We start from the raw sequence: 15,689 nt of genomic DNA on the forward strand, positions 1-15,689 counted from the left end.
CAAGTTCCCACCAACTTGCTGCCTGAAACAAATTCTTCCTGCTCTCCTCCAACCAAGAAATGAGTCTTCTTCACATCCTGTCGGTTAAAACATAGTTTCTTCCTTTGCTACACATCAAAGTACTTAATTGTCTGCAAAGCTGTTGGATGAAAGATGCCATACATAGAAACATAGAAAATAGGTGCAGGAGTAGGCCATTCGGCCCTTCGAGCCATTCAATATGATCATGGCTGATCATCCAACTCAGTATCCCATCCCTGCCTTCTCTCCATACCCCCTGATCCCTTTAGCCACAAGGGCCACATCTAACTCCCTCTTAAATATAGCCAATGAACTGTGGCCTCAACTACCTTCTGCGGCAGAGAATTCCATAGATTCACCACTCTCTGTGTGAAAAAAAAATTCTCATCTCGGTCCTAAAAGGCTTCCCCCTTATCCTTAAACTGTGACCCCTTGTTCTGGACTTCCATTACATCGGGAACAATCTTCCTGCATCTAGCCTGTCCAACCCCTTAAGAATTTTGTAAGTTTCTATAAGATGCATACAGATGCAAAAGGTTTTTTTTTTTTTGATCTGCTTTATTCCAAGTCCCCAAACCACTCATAAGAATATGCCTCCTTGTTTAGGTTTCAAATACACCATTTCTAATACCCTGAAGAAATGTACAGAAGCAATGGCGTCGTGGAAATACAAAGCTCCAACTCAGACCTGGAAGGGATTCACGTTGTTTTTGTCACAATAGATGTAAAAAGCAGTGATGTGTGTTCAAGGTGATTGATATGTCTGTACATCCTTTAAGACTTCAGTCAGAAATTGGTTTAGGCAGTAATGCCTCAGCTCACAATTCCCTTCTGTAGTAAGACATTATGATGACATTGTCATAGAGTGCCGCGACCATATTTATGTGTATCTTTCCGGTCAATGTAGACAATATTAGAAAGATGTAGCTGTTGGAAATAGCTTAAGCCCAGGCAGCTTTTAAGATCTTATAAATAGTCTACATTTCCAAAGCTATATCACAAGGACCTTAATACACACTTTAAGATTAATGCTCTACTGTGTGCATTCATTTCTTTTCATAAGTGATAGGAGCAGAATTAAGCCATTCGGCCCATCAAGTCTACTCCACCATTCAACCATGGCTGATCTATCTTTCCCTCTTAACCCCATTCTTCTCCCCATAACCCCTGACACCCATACTAATCAAGAATCTATCAATCTCTGCCTTAAAAATACACATTGACTTGGCCTCCACAACCTTCTGTGGCAATGAATTCCACAGATTCACTAAAGAAATTCCTCCTCATCTCCTTCCTCGAGGAGAGTTCTTTCATTCTGAGGCTTTAGCTTCTAGTCCTAGACTCTCTCACGAGTGGAAACATCCTCTGTGGGAATTTTTTTCCCATTCTTGTTCAAAGCTGGCACAGCCATTCAGCCGAGACGGCAGCACTTCCCTCGCCATGGTCCTATCCTTGGGCTTATTAGTACAGTGTCGTAGTGGATCATTCACAAACAGCCTCCCTCCACACTTTCCATTTTTCTTTGATCGACTTTCTGTGATGTACCCTGTCACCAAGCAGTGCTCCATCTGGTGGCAGAGCTGAGGTGTTCCATCTAGTGGCATGTATCGAGGTATCTCTTTAAGGGGCAGATGCCAGCGTCTGCAATCTCTTGTGCCTGCATCTTATTAAAGTTTTTTTTTTTTAATTCTGAAGTGTGCATCTGAGAGTATGTTTGATCAAGTCGCAAGGACTTCAAAGACTGAACTTTAATCGGACAGGACAGATAATGCAGGGGACATGGTGAATTAGGAATTGGATTGCCAACTTGAATTTATTTTGTAAGATTTCATCACAAGATACTATGTCAGATCTAATTATGCCTGACATTATACAACACGTGATAAAACTGACCTACAATCAACAGCTACGCGGCCTGCACTGAGCGGGGCAGGCAGCTTACTCAAGCATTTTGTGTCTATCTTTGGTGTAAACAGCATCTGCAATTCCTTCCCACACATTTAAACTGACTCCTAGCTTTACCTCAGAATATAAGAAACTGGAGCAGGCGTCGGCCAATTTTGATCTTATCTTTACCTTATGACTCAGGTTAGATTACACAGAGTGCTGTGAATAGTTCTAGTCACATTGCAGAAAGGATATGACAGAAACGGAATGTAATACAAAGTAGACATACTCACATCATACCAGCAGAGAGAGCTTATCAGGGAAGAGTCTTTTCTGCTGGTGGTCTCTCGAGAGGTCTTTAACAATAAATTCCACTTATGGGGAAGACCAGACCAGAAATAAATTCCACTTATGGGGAAGACCAGAAAGAGATTGTGTGTGCGTGTGTGAGAGAGAGCGAGAGGTGTGTGAGAAGGTATATGCGCACATGTAAGTGTGCACATGTGTTGGTGGCTGTGTTTTGCACACATGCACATGTGGTCTCCATTTCCCCTGGGCTGCAATGAGTACATGTGCCACTTGGCTGTGGTCCCAAGCAAGCGCAAAGCCACCTCTTCATCCATTTTGCTGCTGCAGTCTCTCATTTGGCACAAGCACCAGTAAAGTCACATCAACGTGTACAGGTCAATTAGCCAGGAAACTGAGCGAGTGCAGGGAAAACACAATGGGGAATATGGCTTTGCCTGCCAGGCTCAGAACAATGAAGGTCTTTGGTGGCCAATTTAAGAGGGATTGGAAAACAAACTCCCGTATTGACTGGGTAAGGATAGGGCAAAGATACCTGAATGAAGACGGCCAATGGCGGAAAACTGAAATTACATTAAAACAGAAACGGAAAACACACAGCAGCAAGTCCAGCGGCACCTCATCCTAATGTGTTGAATAGCAATGTTTCATCAGGGGCAATTGAAATGAAATGCTGCAAATGTTGCATGCGAGGATTACTGAAACTGTCTGTCTGCTTTGTTTTGCGCTTACACAAAGACTATGCTCAAGGGGGGAAATGTACAAAGGTGTAGAGATAATGTTTGAGGTGATGCATTGAGATGGCTTCTTAACCAAATTGTTTAAATCCCCCATTACCGTCAATGGCATTTTGACATATGTTGTACCATTAATGTGCTTTCTATCCTCTCGACGCTCTGGGTATATTCCATGAGTTTGCCCATGTGTCTGAAGCAAGAGCAGCCTCTGTTTCCTGCTGTTCCTTCCTGAGCTCCATAGCACTCTGCAGTTCCCTGCACCATCAACATGGAAGATTCAGACTCCAGCAGAGCTCATGCCACTTAGAAGGGTCAAATACCCAGTTCCCCGTTTGGTTTTTGCTTTTAGTTTTCCTGCCGTACAGGGCAAATAGTGCTCAGGGCAGTCTTATTGCACATGTTGAGAGCAGCCACAGATTACAGCGGAGAGACTGTGAGCCAAGGTTGGCACCACACAGTTTGCCATGCTCATAAGTTGCTTGACAATCTGTGACATACTGCGTGTAAATAGTGTATGAAGGAACTGCCGAAGCTGGTTTCAACCGAAGATACACACAAAAAGCTGGAGTAACTCAGCTGGTCTGACAGCATCTCTGGAGAAAAGGAATAGGTGACATTTCAGGTCGAGAAGGAGAAGGGTCTCGACCCGAAACGTCACCCATTCCTTTTCTCTAGAGATGCTGTCTGACCTGCTGAGTTACTCCAGCTTTTTGTGTCTATACTTCTGTGTGTTTAGATCTTTTGTTTTCATAGTTGGGTGAGGGTTATCTATTTGCGTAAGTCCCTTTGAATGAAACATCCCAATCAGTGGATCTCAACAGTGATGGCGAGGGTGGGCTGAGACACAATGGCTAGGATGCTGACTCTATATTGCTGGAACATGGGATGATTCTCAGCTCAGGCACGAGGTTAAATGTCACCTATATTTGAGCCCAGTTCAATTACTTAAGCCATATCCAACTAGTTTTCAGTAGATGTATAATCATATGCGACTAATATTTGACCATCTTGATCAAAGTGGCAAGTGAGCATAATTGGAAATGCCACACTGGCATAGTTAAGGGTGGTCTTCACTGAGAAATATTAGTTGGCAGCCAGACGGCTTTATTCTGATAACACCAAAGTGAATTTACATTGCCAAATGATTGAAGGTTTCAGCATGTGCACATATAGTCAGGATGCAATGTGACATCTAGTGATGAAATAGTTATAGTCATAGAGTCCTACAGCAGAGAAACAGCCCCTTCAGTCCAACCCGTCTACACTAGTCCCGTTTGCCCACATTTGGCCCATGTTCCTCTAAACCTTTCCTCTCCATGCACCTGTCTTAATTGTTGTTCTGGTACCTGCCTCACCTACCTTCTCAGGTAGCTCATTCCAAATACCCACCACCCTCTGAATGGAAAAGCTTCCCCTTATGTTCCTATTAAATCTTTACCCCCTCACCTTAAACCTATCTCCTCTGCAGAGCTGCAGCATCAGCAATGTTACCGAAAAATAATTGGTGGAACTGCTGTAAGTGCATCAGAACATGATGGTGGTCACGAGGGGAGGCTGAGACTGGGGCGAAATTGTCCCCAAAAAATAAATGGAACTGGTGACCAACACAAATAATTTCCTGAAATCCCATATTTTGGAGCTCCTGGGAATTCCTTCGTGGGCTATTAATCCTAAAGGAAAACCGGAATTCTCCTGTTATTTTTTGAAGAGGAAATGTACCCATTCAAGTGAAATACACATATACCTGTACTGGAGTTAATATTGAATGCTCCATTTTTGAATCTATAGGTTGAAGACAATTTTTATGTTCATAATTAAAATAACAAGGTTAGATGGGTACTCCTGAATCCACAATAGTGTTTCGTACTTGAGCAAAATGTGTAATAATTGACATGTTTAAATAGACCAAATGGTTTCCCTTGTGCTGTAATTGTCTATCTCCTTCTTCCCGTATTAATTTCTTTCTTCCGACACTTTGGCTGCAATCTACTGGGTAATTTTAATTTAAATGTCATTACAATAATAATTTTACTGAGCTGGTTTTGAATAACTGATCCCGAAAGGTTTGATTCTGAATTCACCACTGTCTACCCTCATTATAGACCAGTCTCACTTACCAAACCTTAGCCTTCCCCTATTAAAAAAACATAGATGGATTTTTCCCATTTTATTTAACTATACTCCATATGCAAGCACATGTCAAGTGTATTTATACACTGAATTCTCCAGAGCCACATGATACTAAATGCCACTGGGCTACCTGCACTTTAACATTAAACAATCTATGTTGAATAATACTGTGTGTAAGATTTCCTATAACAACACGAGGGAAACTGCGAACACAGAAAACCAGTGAACACAGGAAGATATGGGCTATTCAAAAAGAGCCAGCACAGATCTGTAAAAGGCAGATCATGTTTCTCCAATGTAATTTAGTTTAGTTTGGAGATACAGCGCGGAAACAGGCCCTTCGGCCCACCGAGTCCGTGCCGACCTGCGATCGCCCGGTCACACACTAGTTTAGTTTAGAGATACAGCGCGGAAACAGGCCCTTCGGCCCACCGAGTCCGTGCCGACCTGCGATCCCTGTGCACTAGCACTATCCTACACACACTAGGGACAATTTACAATCTTTACCGAAGCCAATTAACCTACAAACCTGTACGTCTTTGGAGTCTGGGAGGAAACCAGAGCACCCGGAGAAAACCCACGTGGCCATGGGGGGAATGTACAAACTCTGTACAGACAGCACCAGTGGTCAGGTTCAAACCTGGGTCTCTGGAGCTGTGAGGCAGCAACTACTGTGGCGCCATTCTATGGATAGCATTACCAAATGTATTGGCAGGGAGGTTATATGGTTGGAAATGATAAATGATCACATCAAATGCTTGGGAAGAAGATTAAAGCCTGTGGTATTTAAGGTCAAGTGGTGAGATGGAGCAGATCATGGACGTAGAGAAACAATTTTGGTTAGTCGGATACCCTGTGGACCTCGATTGGGATTCTTGTCTTCCTTGTGCATAAATGATTTGGACATGGCCAAAGAAACCAATCTAATGACACCAAATTAGGGGAAATAGCAAATGTAAAGTAATATAGCAAAGTAACATTTGTTTTAATCTAATTTTATTTTGTGCTTTTTAACCTGTTTATATCAAAAAATGTACTTTGGTTCTAGCCCGTATAAAGAGAATAATCTTCCCTTCTTCGACCCTGCCAATTCTTTTCACCATCATTATTTTAAACATTGTTCAGCAGTTTTACCTCCAGATGGTATAACCCCCGTTTACCTGGCTGGACATCAGAACGCGGTCAGTGGCGATGTAGGTAGTGCGGCTGCCTCACAGCTCCAGCCACCCAGGCACGATTCTGATCTCCGATGCTGTCTGTTCTTCCCGTGATTTCCCTTTGTTCTCCTTGATCCCAGAGATGTGCTGTTTCGTCCGTTTCCCCCAGTGTAAGTGGGTAGGTGGTGAATCAGTTGAGGTAAGGGGAAGAGTTGTTGCGGGGGGGGTCTGAGGGAAAACATTGTGGGATTAATGAAGACGGGTGCTTGATGGTCCTAGACATGGTGATCCAAAGCATGATTTCGTGCTGATGCCTCTATTAATACAAAAACAGATGAATTTGCCAGTAGTAACTCTGCCCATGTTGCAGAGAGTTTGCCATTCCTGCTGTGGGCAGTTTTGGACTTTATTAGGTGATTACAGTCAATAAAAAACTTCCAATTTAGATTTTATATAATTATTTACTACGATGAAACCAGGACAGAAAGATAATGTTATAATTGACTTGTAGAACTAGTTCTGCATTGGCTGAAACACAGGAGTCACGGTGACATCTTAGAAAAGAGACGTTTGCAAAACCCTAAAAGATTCTGCAGGGCAAATGATCAAATATTAATTCCATTGAATGGAATGGATAAGTATAAAATGGACAATGAACGTTTTTTTTAAAAATGCACAGGCTTATCAGAATATGGAATGACTATGAAGGATGAATCTGTCATGATATTGGAGAGAATTATATTTTTGAAAGTTGTTCAAAAGAACATGAAATGTAGAACTAGGGATGAGACCAGGAACCCTCTGAGGAACAGACACTGCTTTGTGCCATTAATCTCTGCGCCAGAGCTACGCAGAATCCACTGCGCTTTTGGTGGAAATATCAGAGAATCTGCAGCAACGTCTTTTCTTTCATTTACCCAACATTAGCGTGGACCTTCCACCTCACTCCCAGCAGGCGCTCAAAAGAATCCCTGCAGATAATCAGCTGAAAATCGACCGAATCGACAGTTAGGTTTGCTTTTCCTTTGAATAACTGCTCAACTTCCTGATTGTTTGCGAGGCACCGCTTCGCTCTTTGTGCGGGCCCCGGGGAAGGAATGAATGAGTAAATCGGCCGAGAAGGAGATGTCCCCTCATCATCCCATCTCGCTTCTATACTGCCAACAGCATTGCTCCAATAACTGGTGGTATAATAAAGGAACATGTGCTATTCTGAGTGTGAGATATATTTTAAATGTTATCTTTATCCTATGGATACAATGTGTGGACTGGACATCGTGTGTTATCAAGGCTATAAAGTCTAACTCCAGTCCAGAACTACAAGTGGCCCTATTCACATGAATGTGATGCATACACTTTATATATTGTCTTGAATTGATTTAATTTATAATTGGATCAACTTACTTTGTTATTGTTCCAATTATTTGAAAATACATTGCTGTTTTCTGGCAATAATTATTACAATCAAAAATGATTATCCTGGCTGATTTGCACAAAGCTCAAAGCACAAAAGACAATTCTATTTTCAGCTATCTAGAGACCTTGTACAGATGATCAAAGAGCCCAAATTCTGATGGTCCTGTGTGCAGGAATGACTTCTGGCAATATCAGTCATGGAGGTAACCTGCCATGGAGTTTTTTGTCTTGAAAGTTAACCAGTTATTTTGCCACAAAATGTAACTTAAAGTTCCAATTGTTAACCAAATGCACAATACTCCTGATGAAATTCACAAACCTGGTACTTGTTGTAAGCAATTAAGAATTCCCCTCCCAAAAAAAAAACACAAGAGGAACAAAATAAAATAAAGGCTGTGTTGAATATAACAGAAGTCCAAACGAAAATGGTGGAAATGTTCATCAGGTCAGGCAGCATCTGCGGAGGGCAAAACAGATCTAATGTTTCTGGTCTATGACCTTTCTCCTGAACTGATAAAGCTCATCAACCTAGAATGTTCTTTTTTCTCTCTCCACAGATGCTGCCTGAACTGCTGAGTATTTCCAACATTTCATGTTTTTATCTCCGATTCCCAGCAGCTACAGTTTTGGTTTTGAGAATGAGGTTATTCTGGCTTCTCATCGCTAATGCTTATAGTCACATGAACTGCATTTGCCGTATCTCCACTGATTTCAACAGCATGAAAATTATGGGCCTCTTAACAAGGGCGAGAATCACATTATTCGAAATCCAGCCCATCAATAAAGGGGATGTGAATCCCGGTGTAAATTATTACAATTTGCACCAACCTCTCTGCCTTTGCCACCATCCACCAAAGTCGGAAGGGATCTTGAAATACTTTTGAGTTGTATGGGGAGATTGCTAGTTTCATTCACCAACAAACAGCCCTCAAGAGACCCAGCAGAGATGGATGGCCCTCCCATAAACCAAGTGAGCAAACCTCAGTCCCAGATACAAAGCAGAACACAATCGCCACTTCCAAATCCAGTGGCATCTTGTGTTTAGCCAGCACTGGAGCGTTTCAATGCTGTTTGAAATACTTTGTGAGGGAGTACATTGTTACATGGCATTCACACTCGAGTAATGTCACTTTGTAATTTCACAGACGCTCTTTCATAAAGATTGTGAAAATGCCAAGATGTGTTGCAGGTATCCAGGGCTCGAACCTCAGCTGAAACCATAACCACATGGGTGTAAGAATACGGGTGCAACACCTGACATCGTGTTATATTCTTGAACACTCTCATTTCTCTTTATTTTCCAACAGTTACTGCTCCCTCCGCTTCCATCCCAATCCAAATGAATCATTTCTTGTTCTGCTGGCTCCGCTCTGTAACTGGACGGAGGAGACTTTGCAAGATGCAAGACCGGGGTTATAAATTGTGGCAGTTAACTTACTAACCATCTGAATGCACATAAAATGTTATTTTCTTGTCGATACAATATACACGTAATATTATATATTGTCACATCTTTCAACTGACACGACATGGAATTCGATTAATAGTTAATGGAAAATTTCAAGGCCCACCAGTCGGGAGCTTGCTGTAAAGCTCTGCTAAAGATCTGTTTTATCGCCAAGGTGAGTGTATGTTGCAACAAATACCTGGTGCACTCCAAACTTAATGCAATTCAAACGTTTGCTTTCTTGTTCGTAAGTTAAATTTTCATTGGGGCCGGGGAATGTGGCCCCCATCTCTCGTCCTCTGATCACTTTCTCATTCGGGCTCTCTCTCGGTTACCTCCCTCGCTGGCTATTTTACGCTCTCCCGCAGTCTCTCCCTTGCGATGTCAACGCTGCCATTCACTCCAGGATGAACGTCGCAATGTAGAGAGGTGGCCCTTCTACATGTCCTTCTTTCCCAATTGGAAAGCGGATTGAGGAGATGCGAGGTACTGTATTGAACAATGAAAAACAAAATTCGAGGACCTGAGAGAGGGGGGGGGGGGGGGGTGAAAAAATGTAACAAGAAAGATACATTTGTGACTTTAACCAATTGATAGTAGGCTTGGATCGGAAACTAGATTTGAAGTTGGTCTGGCTGAAATTTTCACAACTTACTGGATTTATTTATGTAAATGTTAAATTAAATGTTCGTGTGATATACATTATGACCTGCATGACTGTCTGTGGTCTCTTTTGATAATTAAAAACTAAAATAATTTTGATATTTCAATAATTTTATGGTCCTTTTGTTCTTTGCAAAATTGTTTTCTTACCAAAAAAATATTTCTATGTAGCTCAAAATATTTTAGTTGAACATGAATTCCTGTTATGTGTATATGACCAACCTGTCCAATAAAGCTACCATTCCTTATAGTAAATTTTTACTTTCTGTCGTCTTGTTTGAATGTCCTTTTGCTTGGAGCGCGTTTTGGGGGATAGTTTCTACTCTGTGCCAGCAGTTGGCTCTTGTCTCTCATCTTGTCCGCTGTCTATTCGATGATGGACCGGATGGCATCATACAGAACTATTATAACTCCTGCAGGCTCATTCCATCTGAACCTGAGCCCACCCTCTGCAAAAACCTGCCATTTGCCTCCTGTTAAACAAACAGCGTTCAAGTGCTACATTTTCCTACCTGCTCCAATAGTCGCCTCCCTTGTATACATGTTGTGCATTCCAGTGTCACCTATTCCAACCGTGCTTTGATTTGAAAAGGTTTTGCCAAAACCCAGGCTGTGCGATACTTCAAAGTCTCAGAAAGATCCTAGTGTATTCTCCCTTTAATTATATACTGACCCTGAGGCCTTGCAGTGTTTGTCCAAAAGAATCAATAAAAACTTCAAATGGATAGATCAGCCCTCAGGCTTTGCTGAGCAACATTCAGCTATTGCAGCGAATTAACCCCTGCCTGGCTAAGTAGTACAAATTCAACACTAAATCATATTCTCCCCCCCCACCTCTGTTTCTATTTATTGATGTCACCAGTTTATAAACACACAGATTAATTGGGGTAAAAAAAGAAAGGAAACTTCGAAGGAAGGTTTGCATTTCTGAGGCTCCTTTCACCACCTCAGGTCATTCCAAATCACTTCATAACTAACATGGTATTTTTGAAGTGTCATCGCAGTTACAATATAAGAAAAACACAGCAGCATATTCGCACATTGAAGCTGTGCGGAATTTCTTTAGTCAGAGGGTGGTGAATCTGTGGAATTCTTTGCCACAGATGGCTTTGGAGGCCGTCAATGGATATTTTTAAGACGGAGATAGATAGATTCGTGATTAGTACGGGTGTCAGGGGTTATGGGGGAGAAGGCAGGAGAATGGGGTTGAGAGGGAGAGATAGATCAGACGTGATTGAATGGTGGAGTAGACTTGATGGGCCGAATGGCCTCATTCTGCTCCAATCACTTATGACCTTATGATGCCTCACAAACACAACATGAGAAAAACGAGCAGGAGAGGCTGCATGGCCCTCGCTCCCACTCCACCATCTAGTACGAACAGGGTTGTCCTCATCAGGAACCTCCAATCCCCTTCCCAGTCCAAACCTCAGAACCCTTGATGTACTTGTCGTCAAAACATCTACAGGTCTCACCCTTGAGAATACTGAATGACCCAGAATCCACAGCTCTCTGGGGTAGAACATCCCAGAAATTCATAACCTGAGAGAAAACGTTCCCCCTTGTCTCAGTCTTAAATCGACAATTGGAGAGGATGTTTCCACTAGTGGGAGAGTCTAGGACTAGTCTCAGAATTAAAGGACGTTCTTTTAGGAAGGAGACGAGGAGGAATTTCTTTAGCCAGAGGGTGGTGAATCTGTGGAATTCTTTACCACAGAAGGCTGGAGGTCAAGTCAGTGGATATTTTTAAGACAGAGAGAGATGAATTCTTGATTAGTACGGGTGTCAGGGGTTATGGGGAGAAGGCAGGAGAATGGGGTTAGGAGGGAGATGGGCCGAATGGCATAATTCGGCTCCTACCTCTTAGGATCTTATGAAACCCTTACCCTGGGGTTGTGCCCTCTGGTCCCAGATTCCCCATCAGTTGGTCCGTTCTCTCAGCATTCACCCTGGCCAGTGCCCCCAAGGACCATGCATAAACATCTCTCAGTTTTCCAAAGTCCAGGTAATGTCAACTTCCACACAGTCTCCTCCCTCTATACAATCTCTTCTCATGAAACAGCCCTCTCACCCCAGGAAGCAATCGGGTTAATCTTCGCTGTGCTGCCTCGAAGGCAAAATACATCCTTCCTTCTTCAATAAACAGACCAAAACTGTTCAGCATTCCTGGTCCGGTCCCACCAAAGCTCTTTCAAGCTGCGGCAAACAGTCTTACTGTCGCCCCATCCTCCTGCAGAGGCCAAATGTGATCAATGATTCGATAATATTAGAGTGACGCTCGCTGAAGGATGCTTCTTCTAGTCTTCTTCCAATGCAGAAAAGGCCACAAAGTGCTGGAGTATTCAGGATGGCATTGAGAACCCCTTCAGAGCACATTTGTAGGGAGCACACTGAAGGCCACAGTAAACAGCAGACAGACACTCCCACCTCCCAGACTGCCCCCCTCCCCCTCCCTCCCGAGGACGTCCTGCCCCACTTACTGTGGAGCCTGCAGGTCCCATATTCACCTCATCAAAATTCTGATTACATTTTCCATTTGATAGATACATGAAAAGGTCACAGGCCCACCAAGATGTCCATTGCTCAATTTCTCTCTTAATGAAAACTGCCACATCGGGATTCCCAATCAGTTACCTATGTCCAGAGGCTAATCTTTTGGACAAAACTGTTCTGAGGCGCTTTAGCAGTAACCCATCTAATTATACATTCACTGAGCGTGTGGAAAATCTCAGAGGTCTTGTAAATGACGGCTTTAATAAGTCCTGGCTGCATTTACGCAAGGTCCGTGATGAAACTGGTGCCTTGTGGGTTTTATTATGCACAAAGGCCTGCGTTTGACTCATTTCCGGATGGGAGTAAAACAGTCATAGATTCCCTGGAGCATGGAGTCCTCCTCTGTTTAACCTCACTCCTTGAATTTATGCTACAATGTCTGTATAAAGTCACAACCACTGATTTCACAACTGTGATTTTAAAGGCATATTCAAATGCTACGTTCAGCCTCCAAGAATGAATGCAATCATAAGCCCACCTTCGTAAACTTTGGACTGGATTTGATTTCTCTGCCCCTTTTCCAACGAGTTTCAATATCTGCGATAACAATGTCTCAGTGCTCAGTCCCTTCCAGCTGTAGCTCATCTCATTTGATTGAAACATACAGCATGCAAACAGGCCCTTCGGCCCACTGAGTCCATGCCGACCATCAATTACCCATTCACACTGGTTCTATGTTATTCCACTTTCTCATCTAGGGGCAATTTACAGAGGGCCAAGTAGTTGAGGTTTTGCACTGCATTTACACACATTTCTAACTTTTTACTACCTTGCCTTTTCTGTTTGTGATTCAGCATTTGTTTCCTCACACGGTTTTTTTATTAGTCTAAGTAGCAAATAGTAGTTAATGTTGCAAACTTTAACTTAACATCATTGCTTGTTTAGAAACGGAATCTCCTGAACGTAGACTTTAGACATACAACATGGAAACAACCCCTTTGGCCCACCGAACCCGCGCCAACCAGCGATCACCCCGTACACTAACTCTGTCCTATAAAGCCAACAAACCTGTACGTCTTCAGAGTGTGGGAGAAACCTGGTGTGCCCAGAGAAGACCCACACAGTCACAGGGAGAACGTACAAACTCCGTATAGACAGCACCCAAAGTCAGAATCGGCACCGGGTCCCTGGCACTGAGCGGCAGCAACTCTACTGCTGCGCCACTGTGCCGAAGAGGCTTTTTTTAAATCTGTCTGCTATTAACAGGCTGCATCTATTGGCAACATGCTATTGTAGCATCTGTGGAGGCTACTTCCTGACGAGGTTTCTGCTTTAAGGATAACCAAGGTTGCTTGTAATGTGAACAAATCTGTTATTTTAAAAACGTATCAGAATGCCGAGCTCAACACTGTGATCCATTACCTGACATGGCACTCCATGACACACTTGTATTGATCACAGACATTGTTCAATTCGTTACATTGTCAGTCAGCTGAGCTCCCTCTCTGAAACTCAAGTCGTCTACAACCAACAGTATACGTACATTGCATTTCAGTCAAGCAGGTCTGAATCAACTTTGTACTTCAAGACATTTGCAAGACTACTCTGGAAAGTTTCTTCCTGCATTTTTTCTTGCATCTAGGTTTAGTTCAGATTAGTTTATTGTCACGTGAACTGAGGTACAGTGAAAAGCTTTTGTTGCTTTCGATCCAGTCAGCAGAAAGACAGGACATGACCATTGTTTCTGAATTAACAATGTCACTCTCCATACTAATGAAGAACTCAACCATATTATGGTCACTCTTGCCCAAGGGGGCACGTACAACAAGACTGCTAACTAACCCTTCCTCATTACTCAATACCCAGTCTAAAATAGCCTGCTCTCTCGTTGGTTCCTCTACATGTTGATTTAGATAACTATCCCGCATACATTCCAAGAAATCCTCTTCCTCAGCACCCCTGCCAATTTGATTCACCCAATCTATATGTAGATTGAAGTCACCCATTATAACTGTTTTGCCTTTGTCGCACGCATTTCTAATTTCCTGTTTGATACCATCTCCAACTTCACTACTACTGTTAGGTGGCCTGTACACAACACCCACCAGCGTTTTCTGCCCCTTAGTGTTTCGCAGCTCTACCCATACCGATTCCACACCCTCCAAACTAATGTCCTTCCTTTCCATTGCGTTAATCTCCTCTCTAACCAGCAACGCTACCCCACCTCCTTTTCCTTTCTCTCTATCCCTCCTGAATATTGAATATCCCTGGATGTTCAGCTCCCAGCCTTGGTCACCCTGGAGCCATGTCTCCGTGATCCCAACTATATCATAATCATTAATGGCTATCTGCACGTTCAACTCATCCACCTTATTACGAATACTCCTTGCATTGAGACACAAAGCCTTCAGGCTTGTTTTTACAACGCTCTTACCCCTTATACAATTATGTGGAAAAGTGGCCCTTTTTGATTTTTGCCCTGGTTTTGTCTGCCTGCCACTTTTACTTTTCACCTTGCTACCTATTGCTTCTACCCTCATTTTACACCCCCCTGCCTCTCTGCTCTTGTACCCATCCCCCAGCCACATTAGTTTAAATCCTCCCCGACAGCACTAGCAAACACTCCCCCAAGGACATTGGTTCCATTCCAGCCCAGATGCAGACCGTCCTGTTTGTACTGGTCCCACCTCCCCCAGAACTTGTTCCAATGCCCTAAAAATTTGAATCCCTCCCCCTTCCACCATTTTTCAAGCCACGTATTCATCTGCAATATCCTCCTATTTCTACTCTGACTGGCCTGTGGTACTGGTAGTAATCCAGAGATTATTACCTTTGAGGTCCTACTTTTAAGTTTATCTCCTAGCTCCCTAAATTCATCTTGTAGGACCTCTCATCCCTTTTTTTACCTATATCGTTGGTGCCAATATGCACCACGACAACTGGCTGTTCACCCTCCCCCTCCAGGATGTTCTGCAGCCATTCAGTGACATCCCTGACCCTTGCACCAGGGAGGCAACATACCATCCTGGAGTCTTGTTTGCGGCCGCAGAAACGCCTATCTATTCCCCTGACAATTGAATCCCCTATTACTATTGCCCTTCCACTCTTTTTCCCCCCCTCATGTGCCGCAGAGCCACCCATGGTGTCATGAACTTGGCTGCTGCTGCATTCCCCTGATGAGCCATCTCCCTCAACAGTATCCAAAATGGTATACCTGTTTAGGAGGGAGATGACCGCAGGGGACTCCTGCACTACCTGCCTACTGCTTTGCTGGCTATTGGCCACCCGTTCCCTTTCTGTCCTCTTACCTTTTACCTGCGGTGTGACCAACTCGCTGTACGTGCTATCCACGACTTTCTCAGCATCGTGGATGCTCCAGTATGAATCCAGCCGCAGTTCCAATCGTTCAATGCGGTCTGCCAGGAGCTGCAG

This window comes from Amblyraja radiata, chromosome 46, assembly GCF_010909765.2.
Source record: "Amblyraja radiata isolate CabotCenter1 chromosome 46, sAmbRad1.1.pri, whole genome shotgun sequence".
Taxonomy (NCBI): domain Eukaryota; kingdom Metazoa; phylum Chordata; class Chondrichthyes; order Rajiformes; family Rajidae; genus Amblyraja; species Amblyraja radiata.